At 39.4% G+C, this 13,921-nt stretch overlaps 2 long non-coding RNA genes across 4 annotated transcripts; both read right to left on the bottom strand.

The window, feature by feature from the left end:
- Positions 1-2,669: 2,669 nt before the first annotated feature.
- LOC125380865 lies at positions 2,670-5,814 on the bottom strand. 3 transcript variants are annotated; one of them, XR_007221516.1, is made up of 3 exons: positions 4,945-5,158; positions 4,478-4,530; positions 2,670-2,904 (listed from the first exon to the last, which is right to left on the bottom strand). It is a non-coding gene; the product is annotated as an uncharacterized LOC125380865 (long non-coding RNA). The 3 variants fall into 3 exon arrangements; XR_007221514.1 differs by lacking the exon at positions 4,478-4,530 and having other exon boundaries at positions 2,670-2,894; positions 4,945-5,814; XR_007221515.1 differs by lacking the exon at positions 4,478-4,530 and having other exon boundaries at positions 4,945-5,814.
- A 4,219-nt stretch (positions 5,815-10,033) lies between these two features.
- LOC125380866 lies at positions 10,034-12,532 on the bottom strand. The gene is made up of 2 exons (XR_007221517.1): positions 12,327-12,532; positions 10,034-10,258 (listed from the first exon to the last, which is right to left on the bottom strand). It is a non-coding gene; the product is annotated as an uncharacterized LOC125380866 (long non-coding RNA).
- Positions 12,533-13,921: the final 1,389 nt, after the last annotated feature.

A 13,921-nucleotide genomic window follows, 5' to 3' on the forward strand; every position in this document is an offset into this window, starting at 1 on the left:
GATACGCGCTCGAGGTCACAGAGGTCAGCAGTAGGGAGACAGAGAAAGGGATGTGGCCAGGGCCTATACGCTGATTTTACTGCTCATCAAGAGAACCCATCAAGTGAGAGAAGCGACAGTAATAATAGCTTCACTAGCTTTCTCTTCTGGAAAGTCTCAGGCATAATATATGTGTTAACAGATAATGACGTTGTCAAATATGTGAACAAATTTGATATAATTGGTGTAACCGAAACTTGGTTGGAGAATGTAGAGGATGTGAAGGTCACTTTCACAGACTTTACCCTTTATATTAAAGATGCTGATAGGCTGTCTAAGACAGGCAGACTTTCAGGTGTGATAACAGTACTTGTAAAGAAGCAACTACAAAATATATTAAACGATGTAAAATAACGGAAAATTGTATGTGTGTGTGTGTGTGTGTGTGTGTGTGTGTGTATATATATATATATATATATATATATAGATAATTCCTTGCGCTGCCGTCAATCTGACGTATCATATGCATGTGTTTATATCCATCTTGAGGGATCTAGCTGTTATAACATTTTATCTGTTGATTGTAAAAATGGCATCATAATATTTCCAAACAGTTTGTGGGACATTTTATCAGAATTAAGAGATGCTATTGTTATTTGTGGCGGAGACTATAACGCCAGAACAGGAACGAAGTCTGATTTTGGAGAAGATGACATTGTTGAGCTTAAAACTTCTACTTGGTTGTTTTTGTTGAACTTCTGTTCAAGACCCTGCCATCTTTCATCACCTTCAATGAAACAGTGACAGATTGTGGCTTGTGAGACAAAATTAGTTATTGTGATCCTGTAAGAACCTGTTTTGTCTATGAATTAAACAGGTTTAATATTTACCGAATGAAATTTTTACTTTATTTGTCCTCGAAATTGGTGGCTTCTTTCCTTTGCCTTTCAGTGCATTTTAGTAGGAGTTGAAATTGCCAACTTTTCTGATAAACCCAGCGTTACAAATTGGCACTAGTCCCGTGGTCCTTGCCAAACTGCCCAATAGTTAAGGTATCATAAGGACTAGTAGAAATTTTCCATTTTTAAGGTTTTTTCTATATGTTATCATTATAAGTTATATCACTAAAACTGTTACTTTCTACCGCTGTATACCCATATTACAAATAATGGAACCAAGTTGTTCAGGCTAACGGGCGAGGGATTCAGACAATTGGCTGCCCCACATACCACTATGAGTGAAATCATCTAATGGTGACATCATGTTTTCAAGAGAAATCTCATCTACAGCGATTAGACAGAACACATTTTTTCTGAAGAATTGGATTTTCATTTGGATGACAGTAAGTAGTGCCAGTGCTTGCGTACATGTGCACTACAAGTCTTGTGTTGATAGTACATGTTTGTATATGCATGGATTCAATGTAATCTGGGCCCGTGAAGATCCGAGGTAGATGAGGTCTTCAGCAACCCATGCTTGCCGTAAAAGGTGACTATGCTTGTCGTAAAAGGCGACAAACAGGTTCGGGTGGTCAGGCTCGCTGACTTTGTTGATGCATGTCATCGTATCCCGATTTCGTGGAAGGATACTCATAATATCAATCACTGGATTGTCTGGTCCAGACTCGATTATTAACAGACGGCGGTCATATAGCTTGAATATTGCTGAGTGCGGCGTTAAACAACAAACAAACAAGAAAACAAACAAACAAGCAAACAAGCTTTCAAAAGGCAACTAACGAGGATCGGGTGGTCAGGACCATTGACTTGGTTGATGCATGTCTTTGTATGCCAATTACGTTGATCGATGCTCATGATGTCAATCACTGGATTGTCTTGTCCAGATTCGATTATTTACATGTCATATACCTTACGTCATATAGCTGGAATATTGGTGAGTGCGGCGTTAAAGAACAAACAAAACAAAAAATCAACAATACAAAGTATGGCCAAAGAATAGTTGGACTTTTTTCAATAAAATGTCAGATAGGACAATTGTCACTTGTGATAACTATGACAGAAGCTTCAAGCTTTTCGAAGCATAAACTATTGAGGTTGAACAGTGTTGCAAATTTCTCATTTTATTTACTCTCGTAAACGGAAAATATACATTGATATCTGTGACCACACGGAAGTAAGCTGTATCACGCCGGCTTGTATATGATATCAAGTCATGATCACACAAACCAGTGACTGAAAGCATGAGCAAGAATCTTGCTTTTGGCTCTTATGGCCAGCAATGGATACCAAGGACCTATTCTACTCTGTGGAATTCCTAGTTTCCTACAGGGTTCATTTGGAATGGCGACAAACCTTCTTTAATGAAGACATTCCATTAGAAGTGTCAATATCGTCTGGTCGCATTCTTTTAATAAAGAGCTGTGATTCAATATCTAGAGTCAGGCTAGGTTTGTCAAGCACTTTAGTTATTTCAAAATCATCCCTGTCCTCAGAGGCGGAATTCATTCTTGATGATATTTCATAAAAAATAACGTCAATGATTGTGCATACAATATAAAAAGATGCGCTAATCTATACCTCATAATGTATAAACCTATTTGGTTATTAGATCTAACCTAGACTTACTACTAGACAAGAACCAGAATTCTGTAGCATCGTTTTAGGATGTTATTCACGCTTTTGATAATTTAGGAGGCACTAACATTGATAAAATATAACAGCAAAAAACAGTTTGAACAACAAAAACATTTATTTATACAACTGAAACCATATGGAAATAATTAACAAGATGAAAAGTTCATGAACCCAACAAAATATCCTGGAACTTGTTCCAAGGAAAGCTTTAATTAAACGTTTTTGCTAGAGGTGAAGGCGCTTTTGACCACTCGGATGACACGGGACGGGACATCGTGCTTCTCAGGAAGGACGGCTGGGAGGGTTTCTGTTTCTTCTTCACTGCCAAAATCTCAAATAAGTCAGTCTCAAGTTAGTGTCAACCATAATATTGTCATGACCATCACAAAGATTGAATCAATTTATTCATAGGTAAGTTATGAAAGCTAGGAAATAATTGGCAAGGAAGAAATATTTCCTAAATATTTCCGAATTGAATTTTGCTGGTACATTACACAAATTATTATCATAATTATCCTGTAAACTGTAATTAGTTCTGCAGGTATATAGTATACCAGTATATTATTGACCTGTTTCACCAAATTCAATTCAATGTTAGGAAGCCTAGGCCTGTTTTGGTAAGAAATTGTTTGAGAACTTCATAGCATACTGTTACCGAGCAACCATAATAACATGGCCTGTGATGTTCCACAAAATCAGCATCAAGAGCACATTAAATACAATTTTGTTTCAAGACCAGGGAGACAGGTGCTGAAAATCATGTCCAGGTCTTATGGCCCATAGTCTACTGAGTTAGGACTTCTCTTCAAAAACTTTCCTGATACATCCCTATTCATGTTCTTACCATCCCTATTTTAAACACGTGTTTGAATTTGGGGTGGGTGAAATAATTGTCCTCAGGTTTGTACAAACAAATTGCTGAGCTCACATTATATATTTTGTTATTCCATATATAGTTACACACACTCGGCTAGTAATCTTTTGAGGGGTTTTCATTTAGTGTTCTATAATATTTGAACATTTAAACTGGCAAATCTGAAAACGGATGACTGAAGGATGGCACAGCAGTTAGTGTTCGCTCGTCACACCCTGATCAAGGTTCGATTTCTGGTTCGAGTAACTTGTAAAACCTATTGTTGTAACTATTGCATACGATATTCGCCAACTTGTCACAGACCTAAGGAGATCTACAAACGTAGAATCAGAATGCAGAATTCTGTAATGTTACTTGTAGCTTTTGGTTATGTTTGAGTTTGTTCCATACGTAAGGAGGCTCCCATATTAAAAATAGAATAAAGCAACCAACAACAATTTAAACAACAACAAAATTTACTTATCATGCTGATGAAAGAACAACCAAATGGGAATGATAACTAATTTGCTAGAGTGTCCATAAAAAAAGAGGAAAGGGGACTTCTCAGATTGTTACAAATTATCACTTTAAGCGTCGTTTTTGTTGAAGGTGAAGACTCTCTTGACCAGACGGATGAAGCGGGACAGCAAGGCTCTCAGGAAGGACTGGGGTGGGAGGGGTTGTGTGTCTTCCTCACGGCCGAGATCGATCTCCACAAAGTCGGTGTCAACCATAATGACGTGGCCGGTGATGTTGACAGAAACACAGACAGGGGCTGGGTCGGGGACAGAGGTGTAGGAGGTGGGGAGGGTGGACAGGGGTTCAGGGTGGTACACACACGGACGCTGGTGGGGAGGGAAGTGGAAAGAGAGAAATGATGAGACAAACGTGATACTGATACTAGTGATAGGTAGGGTGTGGTGTATCTTGAGTTAGGAAAGTGGAAATACAGTAGGTTATGGAACATCAACACTTTGACACACTGAGATTTAGACAAGGATCTGTTGTAAAAGTTAGTCATATTCTGTTTCTACAACCCTAGCACACCTACTCGACGTGGGACAGGGGTGGCAGCAGGGGTGAAAGCCTGGTGAAACATCCTCTCTGTGTTGGGGAGAAGTGAAAATAAATAAAACATGCACACTCTTATTTACACTGTAAAGTCATTGATTAAAAACGTAAGCTTGTAAGTATATACCTTATAGGTATCATCTTATGTATACACGTTCGTGTCAGTTGTATTTATTTTATTCTATTTGTTAGTGCGCTTCACCCGGGGTCAGGACAAAATCACTATTTATGTGAGCATTGGCCATTGAGGAAATTTAAGTACCAAAAAGAAATATAAAATGCGAGGAAACGCGTATAGTATATCTTAAGAAACGTAGAAGTACGTTGAGATTTCTACAGACCTAGTTATAGACCTTAGTGATGAAACATTAGCATCAACCTGACGGTAGCCGATTATATAACCACACGGTGAAACGTAATCAACATAAAACTGTGACACATTGGTACCTTGAACACAGTTACTTGACTGCATGTTTAAAAACTCAAGCGAAGCTCAAAATCCAAGGCAGGTTATAGATTGAGAACAAAGAGACAGCAGATGCGGCAACATAAAATGGCGTCGTTTTGCTGATATCGGTAGCTTGGCAACGATCGGCACTAACGGAAGGGAGATAACTCTCAGTTTCAAAGTATAAGTTAATACCGCTAATTTGATGTGGCGTTACGTGTATTTAATATTCTATGACTAATTAATTCATAGTCGAATTAATGTATGAGTGTCCACTTTAGGATTTGTGAACAGGAAAAGGCTACAATTATTGAATCTTTTTTTCGTGTTTTCTTTTTAGAAATGTGGGGGTGCTAGATGAATGCAAACAGTTATAGGGCGGGATGTTTTCCCTATATAGGACTGTCCAGTTACATTCAATTTTATGAACTACACCTTTAGGTTCTTGGCGTTTAGTTGTGTTTCTGCCGTTGTCCCTTCTTAGAGAATTGAGGGGGGTTGATCTGGCGAAGTCGGGGTCAATATTGGGGTTGAAGGCTGATGATATGGGGCAATCCTATGTAGGTGAAACATCCCGCCCCATCAACACCAGAATCAAAGAGCACAAAACTTCAACCATCAAATCTGACAGTAAATCAGCCATTCGGACCATATCAGCAACTGCCCTAATCACAACATGAACCGCCCAAATCCTCTCCAACAACAAGTCCAAGGACTTCACAAAAAGCAAACAAAGAGAAGCAGTCCACATTCGCCGCCACAACCATCAATCAACAGAGATCAAGGCCATTGCATCCTATCAGCCTACTGTGAACTCATTAAACAATAACGACCCCTCCTATGTATCCTTATCCTGTTTAAATGGCTTCCTTATCATGTGTATTATTTAACTTACTCATGTTTATCTCTTTCATGTATGCAATTGTTTGTTACTGTTAATCCTCCACCTTCTATATATATTTTGTACCATTTTCATTATTCAGCCTTGCTTGACAACTGTATAAGGATCTATACCGAAACGTCGATGTTACAGTAAAATAAAGAAGTTGTTATCCATAAATTGTGTGTACATTGTCATCCGTCAACTTCTAAGTGAGTGAGTGAGTGTGAGTTGGGTTCAACGCAGCTTTTAACAGTATTCAAGTTATATCGCGGCATGTCAGCTTCACGTGGGAGGAAGGCCCGAAGTGATGCAGGTCTCAGGCGTTTACCACTTTGGTGAAACCCACGAGCACAGGTATGGTGCTGACAAAGCTAGAAACATAATCGGGGCGAACCGGGATTCGAACCCACAATCATAGGTTTCTGGCGTGCCAAAGGGACGCAACTCTGCACAGCGAATCGTGGCGCCTTAGGCGACTGGGCCCACCCAACTTTTAAGTTATGCTTATCGAACAATTCCCTCAAAACTTTGTGAATTTATAATACATCTACTATGAATCCAAGAACGCAGAAACAGGAAAAATAAAGTAATATTATATGGAGTGCCTGAATTACAACATGAATCATATATGGTGTGTAAGGAGAAAGTTCTGGAAGTACTGAAGATAGAGAAGAAATTCCCCCGCTCAATTCCAGGGATGTAGAAACGTGCACATCGTATGCCGACGAAGAAGCCTAATAAACCTTATCGTGAAGATGCTGCAGTGGGACGACAAAATGCAAGCTGTGTCAATGTGGATCGTCCTTAAAGATAAAGGATATGGCATCTCTAATGACTTGACTTTGAATCAGAGACAGGAATTACTAAAATGCAGAAAAGACGAACCAGACACACGGTTCTACTACAAAGAAGGGAAATTAGTGAGGGAAGCCAAAGAGAGGAGAGATACTAGAAAAGATGAAGATGTACAGGAGTGAGTGAGTGAGTTGGGTTTAACACCGCTTTTACCATTATTCCAGTTATATCACGGCGTGTCAGCTTAATGTGGGAGGAAAGCCCGAAGTGATGCAGGTCTAAGACGTTTACCACTTCGGTGAAACCCACGAGCACAGGGTATGGTGCTGACAAACCTAGAAACATAATCGGGGTGAACCGGGATTCGAACCTACGATAATAGGTTTCTGGCGTGTCCGAGGGACGCAACTCTGCACAGCGAATCGCGGCACCTTAGACGACTGGGCCACCCGTGCCCCCAAGCTGCACAGGAAAGCATATCTGGAGGCACAGAGGGTGAGAGAGAGGAAAGACAACAGGATGAGAGACGGGATACGCGCTCGAGGTCACAGAGGTCAGCAGTAGGGAGACAGAGAAAGGGGTGTGGCCAGGGCCTATACGCTGATTTTACTGCTCATCAAGAGAACCCATCAAGTGAGAGAAGCGACAGTAATAATAGCTTCACTAACTTTCTCTTCTGGAAAGTCTCAGGCATAATATATGTGTTAACAGATAATGACGTTGTCAAATATGTGAACAAATTTGATATAATTGGTGTAACCGAAACTTGGTTGGAGAATGTAGAGGATGTGAAGGTCACTTTCACAGACTTTACCCTTTATATTAAAGATGCTGATAGGCTGTCTAAGACAGGCAGACTTTCAGGTGTGATAACAGTACTTGTAAAGAAGCAACTACAAAATATATTAAACGATGTAAAATAACGGAAAATTGTATGTGTGTGTGTGTGTGTGTGTATATATATATATATATAGATAGATAATTCCTTGCGCTGCCGTCAATCTGACGTATCATATGCATGTGTTTATATCCATCTTGAGGGATCTAGCTGTTATAACATTTTATCTGTTGATTGTAAAAATGGCATCATAATATTTCCAAACAGTTTGTGGGACATTTTATCAGAATTAAGAGATGCTATTGTTATTTGTGGCGGAGACTATAACGCCAGAACAGGAACGAAGTCTGATTTTGGAGAAGATGACATTGTTGAGCTTAAAACTTCTACTTGGTTGTTTTTGTTGAACTTCTGTTCAAGACCCTGCCATCTTTCATCACCTTCAATGAAACAGTGACAGATTGTGGCTTGTGAGACAAAATTAGTTATTGTGATCCTGTAAGAACCTGTTTTGTCTATGAATTAAACAGGTTTAATATTTACCGAATGAAATTTTTACTTTATTTGTCCTCGAAATTGGTGGCTTCTTTCCTTTGCCTTTCAGTGCATTTTAGTAGGAGTTGAAATTGCCAACTTTTCTGATAAACCCAGCGTTACAAATTGGCACTAGTCCCGTGGTCCTTGCCAAACTGCCCAATAGTTAAGGTATCATAAGGACTAGTAGAAATTTTCCATTTTTAAGGTTTTTTCTATATGTTATCATTATAAGTTATATCACTAAAACTGTTACTTTCTACCGCTGTATACCCATATTACAAATAATGGAACCAAGTTGTTCAGGCTAACGGGCGAGGGATTCAGACAATTGGCTGCCCCACATACCACTATGAGTGAAATCATCTAATGGTGACATCATGTTTTCAAGAGAAATCTCATCTACAGCGATTAGACAGAACACATTTTTTCTGAAGAATTGGATTTTCATTTGGATGACAGTAAGTAGTGCCAGTGCTTGCGTGCATGTGCACTACAAGTCTTGTGTTGATAGTACATGTTTGTATATGCATGGATTCAATGTAATCTGGGCCCGTGAAGATCCGAGGTAGATGAGGTCTTCAGCAACCCATGCTTGCCGTAAAAGGTGACTATGCTTGTCGTAAAAGGCGACAAACAGGTTCGGGTGGTCAGGCTCGCTGACTTTGTTGATGCATGTCATCGTATCCCGATTTCGTGGAAGGATACTCATAATATCAATCACTGGATTGTCTGGTCCAGACTCGATTATTAACAGACGGCGGTCATATAGCTTGAATATTGCTGAGTGCGGCGTTAAACAACAAACAAACAAGAAAACAAACAAACAAGCAAACAAGCTTTCAAAAGGCAACTAACGAGGATCGGGTGGTCAGGACCATTGACTTGGTTGATGCATGTCTTTGTATGCCAATTGCGTTGATCGATGCTCATGATGTCAATCACTGGATTGTCTTGTCCAGATTCGATTATTTACATTTCATATACCTTACGTCATATAGCTGGAATATTGGTGAGTGCGGCGTTAAAGAACAAACAAACAAGAAAACAAACAAACAAGCAAACAAGCTTTCAAAAGGCAACTAACGAGGATCGGGTGGTCAGGACCATTGACTTGGTTGATGCATGTCTTTGTATGCCAATTGCGTTGATCGATGCTCATGATGTCAATCACTGGATTGTCTTGTCCAGATTCGATTATTTACATGTCATATACCTTACGTCATATAGCTGGAATATTGGTGAGTGCGGCGTTAAAGAACAAACAAAACAAAAAATCAACAATACAAAGTATGGCCAAAGAATAGTTGGACTTTTTTCAATAAAATGTCAGATAGGACAATTGTCACTTGTGATAACTATGACAGAAGCTTCAAGCTTTTCGAAGCATAAACTATTGAGGTTGAACAGTGTTGCAAATTTCTCATTTTATTTACTCTCGTAAACGGAAAATATACATTGATATCTGTGACCACACGGAAGTAAGCTGTATCACGCCGGCTTGTATATGATATCAAGTCATGATCACACAAACCAGTGACTGAAAGCATGAGCAAGAATCTTGCTTTTGGCTCTTATGGCCAGCAATGGATACCAAGGACCTATTCTACTCTGTGGAATTCCTAGTTTCCTACAGGGTTCATTTGGAATGGCGACAAACCTTCTTTAATGAAGACATTCCATTAGAAGTGTCAATATCGTCTGGTCGCATTCTTTTAATAAAGAGCTGTGATTCAATATCTAGAGTCAGGCTAGGTTTGTCAAGCACTTTAGTTATTTCAAAATCATCCCTGTCCTCAGAGGCGGAATTCATTCTTGATGATATTTCATAAAAAATAACGTCAATGATTGTGCATACAATATAAAAAGATGCGCTAATCTATACCTCATAATGTATAAACCTATTTGGTTATTAGATCTAACCTAGACTTACTACTAGACAAGAACCAGAATTCTGTAGCATCGTTTTAGGATGTTATTCACGCTTTTGATAATTTAGGAGGCACTAACATTGATAAAATATAACAGCAAAAAACAGTTTGAACAACAAAAACATTTATTTATACAACTGAAACCATATGGAAATAATTAACAAGATGAAAAGTTCATGAACCCAACAAAATATCCTGGAACTTGTTCCAAGGAAAGCTTTAATTAAACGTTTTTGCTGGAGGTGAAGGCGCTTTTGACCACTCTGATGACATGGGACGGGACATCGTGCTTCTCAGGAAGGACGGCTGGGAGGGTTTCTGTTTCTTCTTCACTGCCAAAATCTCAAATAAGTCAGTCTCAAGTTAGTGTCAACCATAATATTGTCATGACCATCACAAAGATTGAATCAATTTATTCATAGGTAAGTTATGAAAGCTAGGAAATAATTGGCAAGGAAGAAATATTTCCTAAATATTTCCGAATTGAATTTTGCTGGTACATTACACAAATTATTATCATAATTATCCTGTAAACTGTAATTAGTTCTGCAGGTATATAGTATACCAGTATATTATTGACCTGTTTCACCAAATTCAATTCAATGTTAGGAAGCCTAGGCCTGTTTTGGTAAGAAATTGTTTGAGAACTTCATAGCATACTGTTACCGAGCAACCATAATAACATGGCCTGTGATGTTCCACAAAATCAGCATCAAGAGCACATTAAATACAATTTTGTTTCAAGACCAGGGAGACAGGTGCTGAAAATCATGTCCAGGTCTTATGGCCCATAGTCTACTGAGTTAGGACTTCTCTTCAAAAACTTTCCTGATACATCAATATTCATGTTCTTACCATCCCTATTTTAAACACGTGTTTGAATTTGGGGTGGGGGAAATAATTGTCCTCAGGTTTGTACAAACAAATTGCTGAGCTCACATTATATATTTTTTTATTCCATATATAGTTACACACACTCGGCTAGTAATCTTTTGAGGGGTTTCCATTTAGTGTTCCATAATATTTGAACATTTAAACTGGCAAATCTGAAAACAGATTGACTGAAGGATGGCACAGCAGTTAGTGTTCGCTCGTCACACCCTGATCAAGGTTCGATTTCTGGTTCGAGTAACTTGTTAAACCTATTGTTGTAACTATTGCATACGATATTCGCCAAGTTGTCACAGACCTAAGCAGATCTACAAATGTAGAATCAGAATGCAGAATTGTGTAATGTGACTCGTAGCTTCAGGTTATGTTTGAGTTTGTTCCATACATAAGGAGGCTCCTACACTAATAATAGAATAAAGCAACCAACAACAATTTGAACAACAACAAAATTTACTAATCATGCTAATGAAAGAACAACCAAATGGGAAAATGGGAATGATAACTAATTTGCTAAAGTGACCATAAAAAAAGAGGAAAGGGGACTTCTCAGATTGTTACAAATTATCACTTTAAGCGTCGTTTTTGTTGAAGGAGAAGACTCTCTTGACCAGACGGATGAAGCGGGACAGCAAGGCTCTCAGGAAGGACTGGGGTGGGAGGGGTTGTGTGTCTTCCTCACGGCCGAGATCGATCTCCACAAAGTCGGTGTCAACCATAATGACGTGGCCGGTGATGTTGACAGAAACAGAGACAGGGGCTGGGTCGGGGACAGAGGTGTAGGAGGTGGGGAGGGTGGACAGGGTGGACAGGGGTTCAGGGTGGTACACACACGGACGCTGGTGGGGAGGGAAGTGGAAAGAGAGAAATGATGAGACAAACGTGATACTGATACTAGTGATAGGTAGGGTGTGGTGTATCTTGAGTTAGGAAAGTGGAAATACAGTAGGTTATGGAACATCAACACTTTGACACACTGAGATTTAGACAAGGATCTGTTGTAAAAGTTAGTCATATTCTGTTTCTACAACCCTAGCACACCTACTCGACGTGGGACAGGGGTGGCAGCAGGGGTGAAAGCCTGGTGAAACATCCTCTCTGTGTTGGGGAGAAGTGAAAATAAATAAAACATGCACATTCTTATTTACACTGTAAAGTCATTGATTAAAAACGTAAGCTTGTAAGTATATACCTTATAGGTATCATCTTATGTATACACGTTCGTGTCAGTTGTATTTATTTTATTCTATTTGTTAGTGCGCTTCACCCGGGGTCAGGACAAAATCACTATTTATGTAAGCATTGGCCATTGAGGAAATTTAAGTACCAAAAAGAAATATAAAATGCGAGGAAACGCGTATAGTATATCTTAAGAAACGTAGAAGTACGTTGAGATTTCTACAGGCCTAGTTATAGACCTTAGTGATGAAACATTAGCATCAACCTGACGGTAGCCGATTATATAACCACACGGTGAAACGTAATCAACATAAAACTGTGACACATTGGTACCTTGAACACAGCTACTTGACTGCATGTTTAAAAACTCAAGCGATGCTCAAAATCCAAGGCAGGTTATAGATTGAGAACAAAGAGACAGCAGATGCGGCAACATAAAATGGCGTCGTTTTGCTGATATCGGTAGCTTGGCAACGATCGGCACTAACGGAAGGGAGATAACTCTCAGTTTCAAAGTATAAGTTAATACCGCTAATTTGATGTGGCGTTACGTGTATTTAATATTCTATGACTAATTAATTCATAGTCGACTTAATATATGAGTGTCCACTTTAGGATTTGTGAACAGGAAAAGGCTACAATTATTGAATCTTTTTTTCGTGTTTTCTTTTTAGAAATGTGGGGGTGCTAGATGAATGCAAACAGTTATAGGGCGGGATGTTTTCCCTATATAGGATTGTCCAGTTACAGTCAATTTTATGAACTACACCTTTAGGTTCTTGGCGTTTAGTTGTGTTTCTGCCGTTGTCCCTTCTTAGAGAATTGAGGGGAGTTGATCTGGCGAAGTCGGGGTCAATATTGGGGTTGAAGGCTGATGATATGGGGCAATCCTATGTAGGTGAAACATCCCGCCCCATCAACACCAGAATCAAAGAGCACAAAACTTCAACCATCAAATCTGACAGTAAATCAGCCATTCGGACCATATCAGCAACTGCCCTAATCACAACATGAACCGCCCAAATCCTCTCCAACAACTCAAGGACTTCACAAAAAGCAAACAAAGAGAAGCAGTCCACATTCGCCGCCACAACCATCAATCAACAGAGATCAAGGCCATTGCATCCTATCAGCCTACTGTGAACTCATTAAACAATAACGACCCCTCCTATGTATACTTATCCTGTTTAAATGGCTTCCTTATCATGTGTATTATTTAACTTACTCATGTTTATCTCTTTCATGTATGCAATTGTTTGTTACTGTTAATCCTCCACCTTCTATATATATATTGTACCATGTTCATTATTCAGCCTTGCTTGACAACGGTATAAGGATCTATACCGAAACGTCGATGTTACAGTAAAATAAAGAAGTTGTTATCCATAAATTGTGTGTACATTGTCATCCGTCAACTTCTAAGTGAGTGAGTGAGTGGGAGTTGGGTTTGACGAAGCTTTTAACAGTATTCCAATTATATCACGGCATGTCAGCTTAATGTGGGAGGAAAGCCCGAAGTGATGCAGGTCTCAGGCGTTTACCACTTCGGTGAAACCCACGAGCACGGGTATGGTGCTGACAAACCTAGAAACATAATCGGGGCGAACCGGGATTCGAACCCACAATCATAGGTTTCTGGCGTGCCCAAGAAACGCAACTGTGCACAGCGAATCGCGGCGCCTTAGACGACTGGGCCACCCGTGCCCCCACCCAACTTCTAAGTAATGCTTTTCGAACAATTCCCTCAAAACCCGGTGAATTTATAATACATCTACTATGAATTCAAGAACGCAGAAACAGGAGAAATAATGTAATATTATATGGAGTGCCTGAATCACAACATGAATCATATATGGTGTGTGAGGAGAAAATTCTGGAAGTACTGAAGGTAGAGAAGAAATGTTCCCCACTCAATTCCAGAGATGTAG

The sequence above is a fragment of the Haliotis rufescens genome, unplaced genomic scaffold (genome assembly GCF_023055435.1).
Source record: "Haliotis rufescens isolate VD_foot unplaced genomic scaffold, xgHalRufe1.0.p SCAF_158, whole genome shotgun sequence".
Lineage (NCBI taxonomy): Eukaryota > Metazoa > Mollusca > Gastropoda > Lepetellida > Haliotidae > Haliotis > Haliotis rufescens.